Source organism: Coturnix japonica, chromosome 12 (genome assembly GCF_054131305.1).
Source record: "Coturnix japonica strain WE chromosome 12, WE-NBRP24, whole genome shotgun sequence".
Taxonomy (NCBI): Eukaryota; Metazoa; Chordata; class Aves; order Galliformes; family Phasianidae; genus Coturnix; species Coturnix japonica.
Genome location: NC_140674.1, coordinates 19,315,042 through 19,334,088, shown reverse-complemented (window position 1 = coordinate 19,334,088; position 19,047 = coordinate 19,315,042). Strand labels below are relative to the sequence as shown.

General features: G+C 41.7%; 1 protein-coding gene and 1 long non-coding RNA gene across 22 annotated transcripts in view; one reads left to right on the top strand and one right to left on the bottom strand.

Annotated features, from left to right (window-relative positions):
* MECOM (MDS1 and EVI1 complex locus) overlaps positions 1-19,047 on the bottom strand; it is a 313,281-nt gene that overhangs the window by 103,080 nt on the left and 191,154 nt on the right. The window lies entirely within an intron of this gene.
* On the top strand, positions 4,565-5,993 carry LOC107318332 (uncharacterized). Its single transcript, XR_001557311.3, has 3 exons — positions 4,565-4,638; positions 4,972-5,092; positions 5,674-5,993. It is a non-coding gene; the product is annotated as an uncharacterized LOC107318332 (long non-coding RNA).

Below are 19,047 nucleotides of genomic sequence, written 5' to 3'. Positions count from 1 at the left end.
TTTTTCCAGTTGGAAAATAACCTGCTTCAGCCCAAGTTGTCAGTAAACCACACACCGTGAGATGTCTGCGGGGTGAACAAATAGTTTCCTCCACGGCAAGATAGGTTTTGTATTAAACAAAGCTGAGATGCTGTGTGCAGGAGTGCTGAGGGCAAGAGCAGTGAGATGCAATGGAAAAACTGGAAAAGGATACTGCAGTACTAGCACTACAGAAAGCAATATTTTGATATGGCCTGTCCGTTTAAAAATGGATTAGCGGGATAGTTAAAATTAAAAGGGGTTTGCCTATGAAAGTCTCCATGTCAAGAGAGCACTGGTACATCTGCTGCTTTTACTCATCTGTCTCCAGCGCTCATACACTGAATGGACACACACAGCAGCCACTGAAATAATGTGATATTGGTTTAAATGATCACTGGATTAGGCCTTATGGTCTCCATTCAGCAAAGCATTTAAGCATATGTTTAAGGTTAAATACATACTTTTCATGCTTAACTCTACAGGGATAAGCTTAAGCATATGCATCAATTTAAGCAGATACTTAAGAGCTCTGCAAAATCAGGACGGACATGCTTGGACACGTGTTACGTGTGCGGCGTTATTTAACTGTTGCCTGGTGCAAAATCTCTGGTGGATACGTGGAATTAGGGAAAGTGCCCGCATCCCATGCACGGCTGAGGAGGGCAGGATAGTAGGGATGGCTTGGGCAGAAATAGAGGAGCTGATGCCCAGTGGATGTAAAAATAATCACCCATCATTTTAGTCCAGGATATTTTATTTGTTTGTTTATCTGCTTCATCTGATGTACAAGGAGGAAATTCTTGATGGTGGAATTTGGTAAATCCCAAAATATTTCGCCTAAAGCATTTCTAGACTTGGACGAAAGAAAGTTTTTGGAGAATGCTGAGCCTTATCTAGTTTCACCAGATTATTTTAAAGCTCAAATCAAACCAGTATAAATAATGGGTCAAATTACTAACCTGCAGGGAATGTCATCACAAATTTCCTGGAGTTTTCCATGTAACTATAAGCATGACTGGTCTATTTACTGAAAGTAGTATATACTGTCTAACGTTCACTGAAAACTCATGTAACTAATGCAATATGATAACCACTAGGGTGCTACTGTGACGTAAAGGATAAATTACAATTTTATCCAATTCAAACAGGGGGAAAAAATGGTTTTAATCGTCCTGCCCTCTAAACAAATAGTTCGCCTGTTCCACTGAACTTGAAATTCAAGGTTATATATAAGTCATCCCACAATAAAAATACTGCTATGAAATAAATAGCACTGCATTGCACTGTGATTTGAATCTTCAATTTTTGGAAATATTTATACGAAGCATGAGTGCTATACGTGCTGGGGTGTTTATGCTCCTCAAAGGCAGCTGCAATGCATCGCGTTGTTATGTGCAGAAGCTCTGGTGACAAGCACACAGATCCAAGGCTCTAAGGGAGAGGTACATGGGGACAATAAGTCCCGTAGCCACAGCTCATGCACAAATGCCACAGCAGAAGGCAAAATGCCTTCTTGCTGTCATCCTGCAGAATCTGTAGAGGTCACCTGGCCTGCAGGGGTGGCCTTCTCTACTTGCAGTCCATCGGAATGTGACCTGACTCAAAAGTTCGCTGCATTTGCAATCACTTTTAAGGCTTCCAGATCACGTGTAAAGATAAGGAGGAAACTGCTGTCTGGATAGTGAAAGCAGGTCATTCCAGGCACTGCCTTCCCCTTCCCGCTGCTCTCTTTCCCTCCTGGAAAGAAGAAAAAAAACTTCTACCAATTGCCTGGCTATGAGGTCTCCCATTTCGGTGGTGATGAAACACATATCTAGGTCTCTCTGTACTTCATTTCACAGAAGAAAACTCATCAGTAGATCTTTCTTCTCTTCTCAGAGACACTTCACTCAAGACTGAAACACACCCAGAGGGATGGAGATGCTTGCAATGACATCATCCATTTCTTAGTTTCCATGAGTACTGAAGGATTTGTGACGGAAACCAGAAAAGTGATTTAGGAAAGGAGCATCTGAGATCACAGAATTTCAGAGGTTTAAAGGGGCCTTTAGTGATCATCAAGGCCAGCCCCAGCCCTGCTAAAGCAGGTTCCCTACTTCAGGATGCACGGGTAGGCATCCAGATGGGTCATGAATATCTCCAAAGAAGACTCTGCAACCCACCTGGGCAGCCCGTCCCAGTGCTCCATCACCCTCACTGCAAAGAAGTTCTTCCATATATTTCTGTGGAACTTTGTATCACCAGCAAACTTGCTGCAGGTGGATTCTTAATACACAACCTCTCCACGTAGATATACAAGAGACACTCACTCACTCTTCACCAAATATCCTCTAAAATACAGAGGAAAGTATCAAATAGCACATAAAGAGCATCTTTTCATTCTCTGAGATTTAAAGGCACCATCTTTGCTGCCTGACCACTGCTGTGGCCCCCATCAACAAATCTGACATAACGGCAAGCAGTGCCTGGCACACTGAGTAGGCACGTGGAACATCCAGCACCCAGTGACAGTGGCTTTGGCCAGGGAAGGGTGTGATTTCCCCACCCCTAGTTGTCTGTATGCATCACCATATGGACTCATGAATGTGTATCTGTGGCAGCATCTCAGGGAGGGGCAGCTCCAAGCTGCAAAGTTTGGCCCAGGGCATGGTTTCTTCTGCAGCACACAAAGAAATGCGCCAAGCCAAAACCTTAAGATTTACTACCAGAAGCCTTCATCGGAATATACTATGTATCTCATAAAATAAACATGGTAATGAAAACCGTTTTTACCAAAGCCCTCAAACCTATGAGCATTAGCAGCTGCTTTCTGTAAAGCCAGTGTTGATATTAGGGACAGATAGACATCAGCCTGGGAGATGCTGTGCTCAGCTCTGTCAGGGTTAGCGCATCCTTAATGGAACTTAGCCAGACTTTGGAGCCCTGTGCAGATAATTGATGTGTACATACAAGTCAAAAGTTCTAAACAACTGACTTTGAAACCCAAATCTGACTTTTACTGAGATGCTCCTTTCTCGTAAACAAAATCAGTCTGTCTTGTGCTTGCTTTAGAAATTGGGCTAATCTGTGACAGGCTGTTCTCATTTTCCAATTATCCGCTAGGGAACGTGTGTTGGCACTCTGGCAAATAATTTTTGTCTCTCTCCTTGGCTGCAGACAGTGTCACTGCTCTTGGTTAAATCGGTGAAAATTATATCTCCTTTTCTCATTGCTGTCACCTGCTAGAGAATCCTGCATGACTTGGAGTACATTTCTTCATCAGGCTCCAAAACAGGGCAGAGCACAATGCCATTTGGAGTGCTGCAATACTATCTGCATTGAGAGACAGCAGCAAAAACCCCACTAGAATCTGCTTTTTGAGTTCCCCTCTATCTGTGCAAATTGGTTTGTCCATAAAAACAGCTTTGTGTATCTTTATGGCTACCACAGGCAGGGGTTGGGTGAACCATGGCTGCAGACAGGTTTTGGCAGTTTTCTGGTTATCTTTTCACTTAGTTAAATATGAATGATCTGGAAAAGGTGAAGCAAAGCTCTGATCTCTCCCATGCAGCACCCTAAAGCTCCAGAGACAAAGGGGAGAACTGGGACATAGAAGACTCAGTGTTTGGATATTACTTACTTGGATATCGTAAGAAGGGAAATAGCCCAAAGCAAGAACAGGAATGCTGTTGAAGTCTTGGACTAATGTACATTTCTGAAAGCAAAAGACACCAGCTCTACCTTGGCTTCAAATGGTCTACTTTAGACCAAAAATGTTAATATTTGTGGAACAAAAATTAAGAGATTAAAATAGCCAATAGTTTTAAAGTAAAAATAAAATCTTAATGTAACTTATAGTCATGCATACCCAGAACTGCAGGTTTCTTTGTAGATAAACAGATGTACATATAGACACACATTTATATTACTGAGATCCTTCTGACCTGTCACACAATCTGAGGGGTTTTTCTTCAGTCAAAATGAATTAGAAGAATTAATTGAACAAATCAAACTAAACTTAGACACAGCAGAGCTCATTGCCTAGAGAGCTTCATAAATCTGATGACTGATGGGATGATGGCAAATACATCCTCATTACCATGCTAAACTCAGTTTACTAAATAAATTAGTCATGTCATCGATGTCGTCACTGCATTCCTCTGCCACTGCGCAGCCGCCACCGCTCTCCCTTTCACTCCCCCAATAATACCTGCCAACTTCAAAGGGGCACTCAGGGAATTAATGACTCAATGTTTGCAAAGTGTCTTGAGATGCCCCAGATGAAAGGTGTTTTATAATCCCCTCTTGGTTTGCATAGCCCGCGTCAACCAAGAAGTGCAAGGAGTTGGCAGTGCTGCAGCTGGAGGGTCTTTCCCATGGCCAGAATTTCCTGAGGTGACTGAACAGCACACGCTGGTGGGCTGGGGTTGTGGGGTCTATTTCCATTCCTGGCCAGCAGACCTGGGGCTGTAATGTTCCCCATGGCAGAGCATTTTTGCCCCCCAGCTGAACATCCTGTTCTGTTCCCAGCAGGTGCTTACATCACAATCCAGCACAATCACCCCATCACTACTCACACCCTCCAGAGGTCCTGCCAATGCCTCTGAGCTACAAGTGACAGGGATGCCTTGATTTTTCGTGAGTTTTAAGAGACAGCTAATGGGAAAATAATTCAAAGCAGCTATTGGTATTAATCTTCTCCTTCTCAAGTGACTGCCAATTTTCCAGACAAATAGTTGAAGTTTCCTCTCTCAAACGATTTGAGAACGGAGAGAAAAAGGTTTAATTGAGTAACTCCAAATAAAGCAAGCCGGGCTATCTTGGTCCTTTCTCTGGAACAATTCCCAAGCAATGTTCCAGGAAGCTGCCTGTAGAAGCAAAAACCAAGCAACTGCCCTAGCTTGCCATCTGTATGTCTGTGTCTCACTGACTTCAAGGGAAGGTGCATTTGCAACTAAACTTTTCTTTTAGGCATGAATTGAACACAAACATCCCTGAGGAATCAACCTACAAGCACCAGGACTTTACCTTTGCACTCTGACACATTTCTATTCCTCAGTGCAATTCTCAGCTGTACGTCACAGGAGGAAAGGTATTATTCAGCCTGCTTTATTTTAATATGAATGAGGAATGCTATATGAGGGAAAATTGTTTTTAATATTGGCCTTGAAAACTACAAGCCAGCAGATGGCAGTTTAAACCACACTCAGTCAAAACAGCATCATATTTTAGTCAGGGCCATTATTGTCAGATCATTTCAACACATGTATTTGAGGATTTGACTCTGAGGATGGCAACAAGTCTAAAAAGGCTGGCTGGGAGTGCTGGCAGGGCAGCCAGCTTCTGCTAGAAGTTTGCACATAGGCTGTCTGCTCTGACTCGTGAGAAGAGAAGGGCTGGGAATGCTGGAGGTGTGTGGCTTCATTTTCCTGTGTATGTGGCCACATTTTCTCCACCTCATGCCACCATATGTAATTTTGGCTGGGCTACCATAGTTGTGCCTGGACATGTACAGGCATTTGCAGGGTGTTTTGAGAATGTTCATTTTATATCTTCTTTAGAAGGAGAGGTGGTGGTATCCCATAAATAGGTCCTGTGGAAAACCCCCCAAATGACCAGACTTTTGTCTCATCTCCCTCTCTGTGATGCATCACTGAATCTCCCTCAACCAAGAAGGCAGATCCATCAGCGCTTGAGCAGTTTCCCTGGGTCCCAGGCTGGCATACCCTCATTCGTCTACTTCCCACTGCTGAACAAGAGACAGAAAATGGAGCAGAAAGGGCTTTCATGCCCAAACCGGAGCATCCCCCGGTTCTGCAGACTCAGGAGGGAGTGGCTCACAGCCCGCTGGGTGCACAGCACCCCTCACATTCCTGGATGATAAACCTTTGATATGCCTTACACTCCAGTGCCCTGAAAATGCAACTTTCCACATTTATGAATACAAACAACGCTATTATCTCTGCCTTTCTAATATTTAACTAAACTAAACACTCAGGTAAAATGTTATCTGAAATGGTACTTCTATAAATGCATTAACTTTGTCTTCCTTTGACTTTTAAGATATCTTTCCTTACTAATACATCTGAAAGGGTTGTTTGGAAAGCCTTCGTAAAGTGGCAGAGCAAACACATGAAGGGCGTTCTTCAGGAGTTCTTTATTATTAGCTTTCCAATGATGCTATCTTCTTGTACTTTTCTTAACGAGAAAATAAATAGAATTTGTCTCACACACAGCTGTGTTTTTCTTCAGCTAAGGAATGCACAAAAGGAAATTTAAAAATCATGCATTATCAGTGAGCAAGCCAGCTAAAGTAAATAGATTCCAGCCAACCTGCTTCTAAAAGATTAAAGGTTAATGATGGAACTTACCTTGCCCAACAGATTTGTGAATAATCAAAGTCTAGGAAAGGCATGTCCAGTTTTCAGGTGTTACCTGCCCAGCAAATGTCAGAAGCAGCCATAGGTCCACTCACAACAAAGCAGCCACATTTTCTGTCACATCAGTCCATCCTGTTTACTGATTAATTGACATTTCAAAACCATTTATTAAAATAATTGACCCCAGCTTAATCTTTTAAGAAAGTCAGTGACTGATGGAGGATGCTAGCTTAAACAAACAGTGCGATCTCAAAGATCGTTCTTATTGTACCCAGGTCTATGTCATAAAGCCCTGAACTCAGGACCAGCACAGGATTCTGGTCCGTGTTCGGTAGTCACTTATCGCCACGTTTATGCTATGTAAATATATCTGGATTTGCTAAGTAACCCATAAAACAATTACCTAGCTCTGAATTGTGTCTGTGCAATTCTAAGACAGCAGAGCAGAAGGAGCATAAGCTTCCTTGAGTTAATTTGCAATGTGGGACTGATAGCACCCAGGCAAATACACACACTGGGACAACTGTCAGACACCAGCACCATGAGGGCTCTGGTTCTGGGCTGGGTGTTTCCAAAGCCACAGGAGCCTCCCATGATGGGGAAGATAAAGCTTCTGTCTGGTGTTATTTATTCTGTTTACCTAAGAAATCTATTTTAATCCCTGTTTCTCTCTTTAGAAGCCTAGAGCCATGGCTTAATGTCTTTCTATACCATTCACGGGCCAATGAATATTTTAACTCTATTCTTTAATGATCATTATAGATTTTTAAAGCCTGGCTCATATATCCTTGCTGTCCCTTTCAATGTATGTTTTAATGTCATCAAGGAGAGTTGTAAGCAGCATGAAAGTGGGTCGCTCATGAATGAATCTGTTCTAATGGTGAAATGGTGCCATCGGGTCAAGGAGGCATTTTCCCTTTATCAAAACTCAGTTCATCTGAATCTTTGAGTGCCTCTTTCTGTTCCCTCCTCTGCTCCCTACCTAGATAAAAGTGGGACCATTTCCATCTCTCCACCCTTCCGCCCTGATGATAAAGTAAATAGCATAATACAAGACATCGATTCCTTTTAACACAGAAGCATATGACTCACTCGTTTATCTCCGCACTAAAACCAGTGCCACATAACACCATAAAATCTCTTTGAAAACATCTCCGAGACCTACTCAGGGCCACCAGTATCCAAGCTTTCAGTTGAACTCCAAAGTGAGGAGCTTGGGAAGGGAGGCAGGCGAGAGCCCAGTGACACAGCATTCATGCGAATGGGCTGTGGCTGTTTGATTGGGATTTCTTGTCTAACTGGTGAGTTCCAGAGGAATCGTTACTGTTAATCAATCACATATTGCCCTATCAAGACAATGAAAAATCCTTTGGAACATTCATTTTCTGCCACAAAATATTGCTGCTAAAACAATGCTGGTAATTATAAAGCATTGTGGCACACACACTATCTTAAAAATGTTTGCATTTAATTGCAGATGCAAGGGCCTTCCACATGTTCTATCACCCCTAGGATACAACATGAGCCCTGGGTATCACATAGGGCTGGGTCTGAGCTCGCACGCTGTGGGGGAACATCAAGTCACTTCCGTCACACAACATTGCCCCAGTGAAATTTGCCCTCCAGCCACTCCAAAGCCTTGTCCTTGTATAAACCATGGTAGTGTCAGTGTGCAGGAAAAGCTTTTCCATGGAAAAGCTTTCAGCATTGTATGGCTGTGGGCTGATAGCCTCAGCTGAAGGAGCAAAACACTTGGGAGGCCGCTGGATCTCACCTGGATTCATATGCAAACCCACCTGGCTTTGATTTAAAACAATAAATCAGGGCAGGTTTTATGGGAAGCCGAGCCCTGATTTGTGCTAAAAGTTTGCAAACCTCAACCTAGCTTTCAACAGGCAGCATTTTCCATGTGAATTTGGGCTTCCTGGCAAATATTTTGCAGGCCTATGGTTTATCGTTCCTTTTGCTCCTGGCCTTCTCTGCTGTGAGGTTTTGTGTCATGATAAGACAAAGCAGAAACTTTAGGACATTCTCTGTTTCTTTTGAATGTCATTGAAAGCAACATCTCTCAATGCTAGATTGTGCCATTCCTATTTCTGTCAAGGTAAGTTACAGAAGAAATAGTTTCATAAGCTTCAAAGAAGATGCCTGCAAAATAGGTGACTGCAGAGAGACATGACCAAGTGAGGAACATTAAATCTCTTTTTTGTTTGTTTGTTGTTGTTGTTTTTTGCTAGCTAACAGTCAAAACTTAAAAGTATTATGCATAAAAAATAAGCAAAACTAAGCTGTTTATTTTTTGCAGTGCTTTGATATGCTGCAGTGAAGGAGAGTCCAAATCTCCTTGGCACAAACTGGACATTTTTGTTCTCCCCATCCAGCTTCACTCACCTATGGAGCATCCATGCATGAAACCCACATAGCTGCCAATTTGCAAAATTCAGTGCAAAAACAGAAAGACTTCAAAGCAGGTTACAAATGTTGATCTCTTATTTTACTCAACTTGCATTATATTTTATATGGATTGTTTGAGTCTGCATTTTACAATGCTTAGACCTGATGCAGCAGCACACCCTATGCTATTAGGCACAGCCTCTTTGGCTTGGTTCATTAGAGTGAATATAGGCCAGAAATGAATCAGCTTTTAGCTGAAATTACAGAAAGCATCACAAATGCCAGTGGGGTTCAGGAAAGACCCTCAGTCTGCACAGTCACCTTCAGATACCCCAACCCTATATTACACCTGTAAGAAAGATACCTGAAAGCAGAGTTCACCACTCTTATTATTTTATCTTAAATCTCAAAAGAGTTGATATTTTGCTTGCTGTTGAGGAAACCTTTAATGAGAAGATGGCTCCAAACCCAAAAATCAGTCATTCCGAATGCCACTATTTGAAGTGGGGAGGGGGCTGATGGGACTTCTTGGCTAATAATAATGGAAAGGTAAGTGAGCTGATTGAGATGAATGCTACCTTTAAAAAAGCTAGAAGCCTCTATTCACAAGAATAGGACTATTCCATAAAAGAGAAGGGAACTGATTACATCCTTTTATGTATTACAGGGCATGAACACAAGTTAAAGCAACAGCTCTTGACCCACAAATATAACCTATTTATGAACCTCAGACTATTTCCTAAAAAAACGTATGTCGAAACACACATCCAAGATGCTGAAAATATATATATATATATATTCTGTGCAAAAAGAACAGCTCAGATGACAGTTATGAAGAAGTATATAGTGCACCTAATAATAACCACCTCTTCCTCATGGAACAAGGATATAGCTGGGACATGGCTACTAGGCAAGAAGAAAAATTACTGAGGAAATAAGTTAGAAAGCTCAAAAATGTGTTCATTTCAAAGTGGATGAGGTGATTTTAGATCAGATTTCGTAAACTGAGATAACGTTATAAAAAAGACAGTTGTGGTAAGAAAAATATGGAACATGTCTGCGTTTCAGTCAGAAGATATTAATGGGATTGTGCCAAGTATCAACGAAGCCTGTTTTGAGAATAACACAGAGAGTTTTTGACCAGTCACATCAAACCACTTGTGAGGATGTGAAAAATGTGGATATGGATATAAGTTTTCTTCAAATTACATTTTTTTACAAACAAAGACAGAAAGAAATTGAAAAGTAGCACTCAGTTTGTTTCAACTTAATAAACTAAGATGAAGGAGGGATTTGGAAATTACTGACGTCATTATTGCAACTGTTTACTTTTTATAAGCAAATAGTGGGTTAAGCCTGTACAAGAGTGGCTCCTAGGAATCATCAAACAACTTCTGGTCCTAAGAAAAAATGTATCAATATTGGATTTTAAACCCATCGTGAGAGATTGATTAAATATGAAATCAGCTCCTGAGAGTACACTTAAGTACATATGCCTAAACTCTTAGCTGGTAGCCAACATGTTGATGGAACCCTCACTTTCCTTCAAGGGGAAGAAGTAAAGAAGATAAACCTGAGGAGCTCAATCCTACACTCTAAACATGTGAATCCATTCAGCCAAGCAGATGCCTGGTTTCTAAGTGTGCACACCGATGGCACTGATGTCAGTACATCCAATGGCCTGTACTGCAGACTGTTCTAGACACATTTGTCATCTTACTTTTAGTAATTAAATCACTAGCAGTACTCATAAATAGTCTAAAGAATCACAAAAAATCTTGAAAGAACTACATATCCCTTTGTACTATTTAATACACATTTTGGCCACATTCAAATTGTGGCTGGACTTGGTGATCTTTAAGGTCTTTTCCAACCTGAGCAATTCTATGGTTTTGATTTTAAATCTACTCAACTTCATGTATTTTTGAAGGGGTTCAAATAAAATTATTCTCAAGAGTTCCCAATGCTCATCACTGAGGAGCTGAGGAAGATAAGAACTACACTGCAAGCTTTTTGTTTTTGTTTGAGCTGAAAATATCTACAGACCTGAATAAGGACTGACAAGGTAATAAAATGAGATATCTATTTGCAGTCTAGTGTAAAAGGAATTGCACACATGGGAAGAAAAAATGCAGAATTTAAAGAGAAATCTGCCATGAATTTTAAGCTTTTGGAGCTTCTGCAGGGAACTTCACCCATAATTGGTGCCAGTGTAAATCACAAGAACTTAACAATTTTCTCCTAAAATATATAATTGAATTTACTGATAATAGCACACATATAGAATTTGGGAATAGTACCTGAAGACATTCATTCATATATTGTTAGTTGTCACCGCTCACAGCTTGCAATTAAATAAAACGAGAATCTATTAAAATTCAGTGTCAGCTACCAGTAAAGTCTACGGCAAAAATAATAGCAGGAAAAATCACAGCAGCTGCTCTCTGGTTACAGGAAGAGGCAGTCGGGGCAGGCACTGTCTCCACCTCACTAACATCACCTCCAGCTGCAGGGCAGCAGGGGGTCCCTCTCTGCTACACCCATAGGCATCACCCCAAATGCTGCACAGTTCTGCTGACTTCAGATGGACCCGTCATTGAGCTGCGTAAGAAACTGCCTCTTAGGAATGGAAACTGGGCAGCAGGATCTGGTGGTCCTGAGCTCATGGAGCCATCTGCAGCGGCACATGAAGAAGGGAGATCTGCAGCCTCAGTCTGAAAATGTAGTGCCAGGAAAGTAATTTTGCTTCTCATAGAATGGCATTTCTTTGAAAGCAAAATAAAAAACCAAACCCACAAATTAAAATCCTCATGCTTTGCACAGGGGTTGCTCGTGCTGATAATTAAGTCCATTTTGAGTATTGCAAAATCACACAGAGTGTCACAGTAAATTTTCTCTCATTATTGACGAACTGTTTGTGGATTCAGAGATGAGTGGGCCTTTTTCTAACTTCATGATTATATATGTCACCTCCACCGCTGACCTCATCCAATAAACTTAATTGAGGGTGGTTCGTCTTAACTAACTTCCATTTTCAAGGTGTTGTCACACAGATTGAAATGCATGCACTTGTAAAGCCTGCACCCTTGGGGACAGCTGGCGGCTGTACAAACTCACAGGTGTAATGCCGTGCTCTGCTGTTCCTCGGGTGGAGCATTGCTTTCTATGGGGCTGTGTGATAAAAACCAACGAAGACGTTTCTCCTCTCGCACAGACAGCGCGCCAGCAGCAGACTCATGCTCTGATTCAAGTGAATCACGCAGCTGCGCCTCCCCAGAAACCACTTGGAAAGCATGCCGGTGCTTTGGCGCACACAAGACGGTCATGGAACGAATGAGCATGCCAAAACACAGCAAAGCTTAACACGCTTTTGAGCTTTTAGTATGTTATTAGAGATGAGCAAACACGTACGAGAACTAAACATACTATTAGCTGAGCTCATTCCAGACCCTTTCGAAATCCATGCAGGGAAGCATCTCTTCCCCTGCTTCCCACTGAACCCCAGAAGACACATTATCTTGGCAAATGTGCTGTGGAGCACAGGGTCAGCGGGTCTGGCAGGGTATGCAGGGCAGCACATCCCTGTGCTCCGGGTGTCCTTGGGGAGCCAGCACTCACCACATTCCCCTTTCTTAATGGGGTGTAATGGGGAACACGTTTCCCTCAAACCTTCCCGCTTTGAACCCAAACTCTTCTTTTAAAGCAGTTTTTATTATACTTCAGCATCAAATGTGCTTTGTTTTGCTAACTGTACCTGGCATTCCTTCCACTAAGGTTTCAGCCCAGTGCTTTGGGACAGACGAGACACGTCTCTGATCACTGCATGAGAAAACGGGCATGATATGCAATCATTTCTATTATCTACTTTTTTCCTTTTTTTAATCAGCACAAAATAGTTGGATGGTACAGTTTAGCTGATACTAAATCTGAAACAGAGCAGTAACTCAGCTGGAATAGCCTATCTTCACTTTTGGCTGAAAAAGTAAATTCAAAGCTATATTTGTGTTTTTGGATCACTCCTTAGGTGGGTGGAGATTCGTGCTCCTTTGGTTTAAGAATCATGTTGTAAAATTTTGCCTGATGCAAAAGCTAAACCTGTGAGTTGATCAATTTAGAACAGCAGTGCATTTCTTATCCAAAAGCAAAAGATTATCGAAAAGAAAAACAAATGATAGATCCACTCCACATGCACTCCATTCTATTTATAAGGGACGTCCTTATGAAACTGACAGCATTTGTAACTGCATCTGCATATTATACCTGTTCTAATACAGGGGCATCCCCGAAAGGCAGGGATGCTGACAACCCACCCAGCCTAAAGAAGTCAGACATGGTTGCACAAACACATAGCTGAAATAACTGCTTACACTACTTTAGATTTAGTGTTGCATTCACAAGGCAAAAGGACAGAAGCAGCTATCCAGGTTGATTGCACAGCTCAGGTTGTCCCAGTTAAGCCAGATACCTTCAAAGGCAGTTGAAAAGCCTGAATTTGGGAGCAAACAGCAAGCATTGCTCAGGGTCTGTGCTTTAGCAATGCAACTTCGCTAGCACTTTGCAGCGTGTAGGATCATCTTACACTCAGCAAAAGTTCCACTCAAGCTCTCAGTGCTATTTTTGGTCACAAAAAGATGTTAAAATCCCTCCGTTTAGGCCACTAGACTGAAATTAAGATAAAAGTAGATTCCGTTCTTCATCCTATTACCGTATTGCTGGTGTCCTAGCTGCCCATGTGACCTTGTAATAACATGGAAATCATGGTTTATAGAATTAGTAGAGTTGTGCAGACATGGGAAATGCCAGTTTTAGGGATTTCTCAGATATCAGTGAGGAAGAAAATGTAACTTGTAACTGAAAGGCAAAAGGCTGATGCTGGCCTTCAAACAGTTACTCAGAAAAATATCTTGGATCCAGACTCAATTAAGCTCTTTAGTCAATATTTCATTTCATAGATAATGTTGCTTAGGGTAATGAAATCACTTGGAATTTTTGATGTAAAGCCTGAAAAACATTAGGTGAAAATATGTTGTATTACATAGTTGCATTTAATAAAAACAGATAATTCATATATATATGTAGAAACAAGGAACTTGCTGATGCTAGAGAAAGAAAAACCTGCAAACAATTATAAACTTTAAATTTCACCTCCACTTCTTATTGCTCCTGATTTCTTTCCTAGATGATACCAAGACTTGGCAGCTTTGGACAGGTGGTCAGGGCTTCTTGGAGCCTCCACCCAGTGCTGTATGGCTCCTGCAGGAGCTGATGGCAGAGGTGGAGATGCTAGTCTGACCATTCTCCATAGATGCAATGGTTTTAGGAGTTTATGGCCAAACTCCCTGGGAGAAATACTCACGTGATGCTTCTGTTCCTCCTCACTTCCCCTGACTCTATGCATTAAAAACCAAGGTGTAAAAACCAGAGCCTAATTTAAATATCCCAAGGCCAAGCCCAGCAGCTTAGCCATCACTAGGTGCTGACTTGACAAACTTTCTGGGGTTGTTACATGCAAAGTCTTTTATAGAAAGCAAGCCAGCTTGTTTCTCTCTTCTTGCTGTTTCAGGCCAATTTTCAGCCTCCCAAATGACTCAGATTATTCTAATGTCGCTTTGTTTGTGAAAAAGTAACATATGCAGACAAAATAACTGTTTTTCAGGTTTGATGCTGATGTCCAGCTGAAACTAATCAAAAGTCCAGGGTCTTTGGACCCCAGTAGGACAAAACACCTAATGAAGATGAATGTAGGACAACAGAGGGAATGAAAGGGTATCTGGTCTTATCTGCTCCTCAGGGTAGGTTTACACTCAAGAGAATAAAAATGATTGAGTTGTGTCCTTTTTAAGTGTTGTCCTTCTGTCTCTCCTGTTTAGTGCATCTCAGTGCCCTTTTCTGTTTCTTTAGAGCTCTACATAAGATGTCTTTGCATGTTTCCCCCAAGAGCTGCACTGGGAGATCTATGAATTAATCTCTCTCCTCACACCAAACCCACGGCACAGAAAATCTATTTCTCTTACACTGCTACTGCAACATTTTGCAATTAAATTTATTTCAACTTTTCCAGTGTTAGGTAGCATTAAAGATTTACCTTTGATGACTTGGCTAACCCAGCCAAATCCCACCTGTGTACCTATCTACGAGTCTGCTCAAACAAGCTCTGCTCTCATTCAAACCCATAAAGGAAAAGGGTCATTTTTCTGCACTGACAAGCACCCACAAGGTGGGTTGTGGGTTTTTTTCATGTTTTTGTAAAGATTGTGTTAAAATGAGAAAACCAGCTGAGTGCTGAAAATAGCATATAACGCTATCTAGCCTGAGTGGGAACACAGGCCTGAAAATTTGGCTGTAAACATGAAAGAAATCCTTAAATCTGGTGTCCTGTATTCAGCCTATCTCATACTTAGTGATTCCAGAGAGGCTGGTGCACCATGAGACATGGGCATGATGCTGGGATTTCCTTTTCCGCCCCAACTGTTGAATCCGACTATGCCCTGAAACAAGTCCTTTCATTGCATTTCTCATTATCTCAGCTTTTATGGCTATGCATTTTATTGGCCGTGAAATTATCCAACCCTTAAAGAAAAAAAGTGCAAACCATGAAATCTGCCGCATCTCCGAAGGGCATCTTGGTAGTTTGGGACTTTTACCAGCAAAACTTTAATCACTAAAATCCTGTCTCCTTGCCCTGCCTCGCTGTTTATAATCTCCTCGTTTCCTCAGTGCTTAATCTTCAGTGGCTGTGAAACCAGATGGCTAAACAATTAGATAAATCGACAGCATTGTTTACTTTGTCTCTTCTGTAAGCGCTAAACAATAAATCTCACAACTTTCTTGCTGCAAATGTGATGGCAAATGCCAAATCCCGATTCAGCAGCAGGACTCCTATTTCCTGGGCTGGTAGAAGACAGAAAATATCATATTTCTACCTCATTTGACCCTTTCAATATCCCCGTCACGCTTCACTGCTTTACAAGGCACCATTTCACTGTTGCAACAAAGATTACAGCAAATCTAACAGGTAAGGCCTGGAGCAAACATGGAGCGGAGTGGACCTGAACAGAAGGCACAAGGACTGCATGTCTTATCTGCTCCCCATCTCGACATTTCTAACCACAAGGACTGCCCTGCTGACAGCCCTCCCTGTCCTCAGGCAATGAATCTGAAATGAGATATACACACAACAAATAATAAAGGTGGTTTCCTTTTCTTTTTCTTATTTTTTATTTTTATTTTTTTCTGAAAAATATAGACTGAGGTAATTAAATTGCTAACATGATGGATGGCCTCATTTTATATCTGAATTCAAAGTGACTTGCTACAGCATATAAAAAGTGACTCCCTACATAAAAGTGTGATGCTCTGACTTAAGCTGAAATGGAAATGTAGATATTTGCCTTGAATTCTGAAAAATCAGGTTTTGGTGCTGTCTTCACAACAGTTTATGGCATTTGGATGTTTACCCAAAATCTTAAAACATTTTGGAGGTATTAATAGCTGAAACTTCATCTGTAAATCCCACAGAAATCAAATTGGGGCACTCTGAGATTGTAAGTGGGTTTTGAAATGGTTTAGAAAGAAAATTGCAGTTACCCTACAAAGGGTTTTCAGTTATGTAGGTACTAAACATTATACAGGCATCGTACATTAGGATGGCATTGGCAGCACTCCCTATACTCAAGGCTGTGCAAGCTCCCCTCACAGACTGACCTAAAGAGATATTAAGAATACGTTATCACCATCACTGTCACATAGCAGCAATGTTTGATTTCTTCTTCTGTCTTTCCTTCCATCCTGTAGGATAATATACTAAAAAGCACCCAGAGTAGCTTCAGGACTTCTGCCAAAGCTGTTAAACAAATTAAGGATTAGACATCGCTTTTGAAGGCCTGTGTTAATGTAAAGCTGCAGTTGTAATGCGTGATATTTTAAAGGATCTCATTTTTGTATTTGCTTTTTTTTTTTTTTCTACGAGAAATTTGTGATCCACACCACAGACTGTGGAAGCTCTTGGCCAGCAGCCACCGAAGTATTAAACATAAATGGCTTGTTACATCAGCAGTTATTTGCTGTGCAGCAATACTGTTTTTAAAAATCCACTATAAAAAACTATAAATCCTAGTATACATTTTCTTGCTTTTGCCTGACTCTCATAGAGTTAACAGGCAAAACATTTCCATAAAACTCCCATCCAAAAGAGCTAAGACGTTAAAAACTCACCGTCAACATCTGTTCATCATTTCATTGTGCGGCCACACGTGAGATAAACGTGCCTACTCATAGGAGCACAATACCTACCCATGACCTCAGCTGTGACATCAAACAGGCACGCAGGGGAATTATTCCCCCTTTTGGCACCCGCGTGGCTGACTTCCACGAAGTGCAGAGCGCGAAAACGCTGCCTGACAAGTGGTGAAACTGCGGGATTAACAACCAACATTTATCAGCTCAGTGCTGTTGAACGCTTTACAATAGGAAAAACATGTGTGTATAAATAGGGCCATCCCCCAAAATTAAGCAAACGTCATAACGGGCTGGTTAACTAAGCCTTAATTACACTGTCACTTGTATTAACTCCATCGCCCATTAATGGAGTAGGTTCCAGTGGAAGCAGCCACGTTGTTAGGAGGGTTATTTATTTTATGCCCTAATTAATCAGTACTGACACTCAACCACAACCTTCCTCCTTCCTCATTATTTAAATCAACCATTTATATGGATGAGCCCCCTTGCTTTGTGCCTTACATTAATGCGCTAACACGTGCCCCCGAGGGAGGGGCTGGTGCTGTTCCGGCGGGTACATGCCTTGATGCTGCCCGTCCCACACTCCCTGCATCGCATTTGCCCTGGAAACAACAAGGACTCATCAATGAGAATGACATTTGGGTGCTTAAGGGTCTATTCCTCCACTGTGCTTGGGAGAAGCAGCTTCCCAGGGCCAGTCCCACTGCCAGCATTAGGCACATATGCAGACCATGGAGAGTATCTGTTTTCAGGAGGGCATCACACAGCAAAAACCTTTACTTCAAGTCAGGCACATGCTTAAGTGATTTCCCAAATCTGGGTCCTGATCCTAAAATTGGAAGCGACAGGTAGAAGTTCCCCTGCCCCACAGTTGCCTGTCCTGAGGCCGCCGATGAAACAGAGACTGGCTGCTGGGTCTGTGGAACAGAGATCAAAGCATAGAGGCTTTGAATGCAGTACAAGGCCATCTGAAAAGCTGAAATTCAGAATATCTCATGCAAGGCTTTGCATAGGGGTGTGTAGCCTCATAGAACTGCTGAAATATTTCTATTTATTCCCATATTTTCACACAGTAACTTTTGGAATATTTTGTATCTCAGAGAGACCTAAACAAAAACTAAATATAAATATTTCTGATTGAATGCTTCAAAAATTTTGAAAATTTAATATTTTTTCCCCCAATTCCATTTTATTTTTATCATGCTCCTTTTTCAGGTTTTACACAGAACTCTCACGTCCCAGAGATGCACACATACAGACTTCCTGCTTTCAGTGCAGACACTGTCCCTGTTCAGTCACCTCAAATTGGGACTGAGCTCCAAACATTCAGAACCCCTCAGGAAAAGGAGGATGTGCTGTTAGGACTGGGAAAGCCTTAACAAGTCAGAAGCATGTGTGCATTGCACAAAACCAGCTTGGTGGAAAGCTGGGGGAGGCACAGGAGGTCTGAGCCCCAACACCTCCCTTCATCAAGGCCATGATGCAGGTCCACCTGGAAACGCACATCCATAACTCAAACCTCTTATCTACAGACACTTTAGAAGCTGCTTTTTCTAAAGGAAGAAAAATGGCACAAGGCTGTGCATACTTTACTTGAGTGAAGCTCAAACACAGCTTTGGTGAGCTTTCCAAGGACAAAAGGCATTTGAACAATTCAATTCAAAGCTGATAAACATGACTGTGTCAAGCAGGTCGCAATAGCTACGAGGGGATTTGCAAAATTTCTGGAATTTTTAACCTGGACCAAATGGAGATGCTCATGTTCAAGGAGGCATTTTCTGAAGGTTTAAATTGTATTAATTCAAATGAGTTTAGAGGAATCTTTCACTATTTTACCAGCAGTTTTCTGACAGCAATTCCCATGCCAACATAGATAACTGCAAACCAACGCAGCTTTGAAAATGAGGAAACACAATCCAGTGCTACTTTGCAAAACCAAGGCCATGTGCAGCTCCATTAACTTGTGGTTCAAGGCCAATAATTAAACCAGCCACATTCCATCCAAATAATCTTCTGACTCCCCAAACATTTTGCC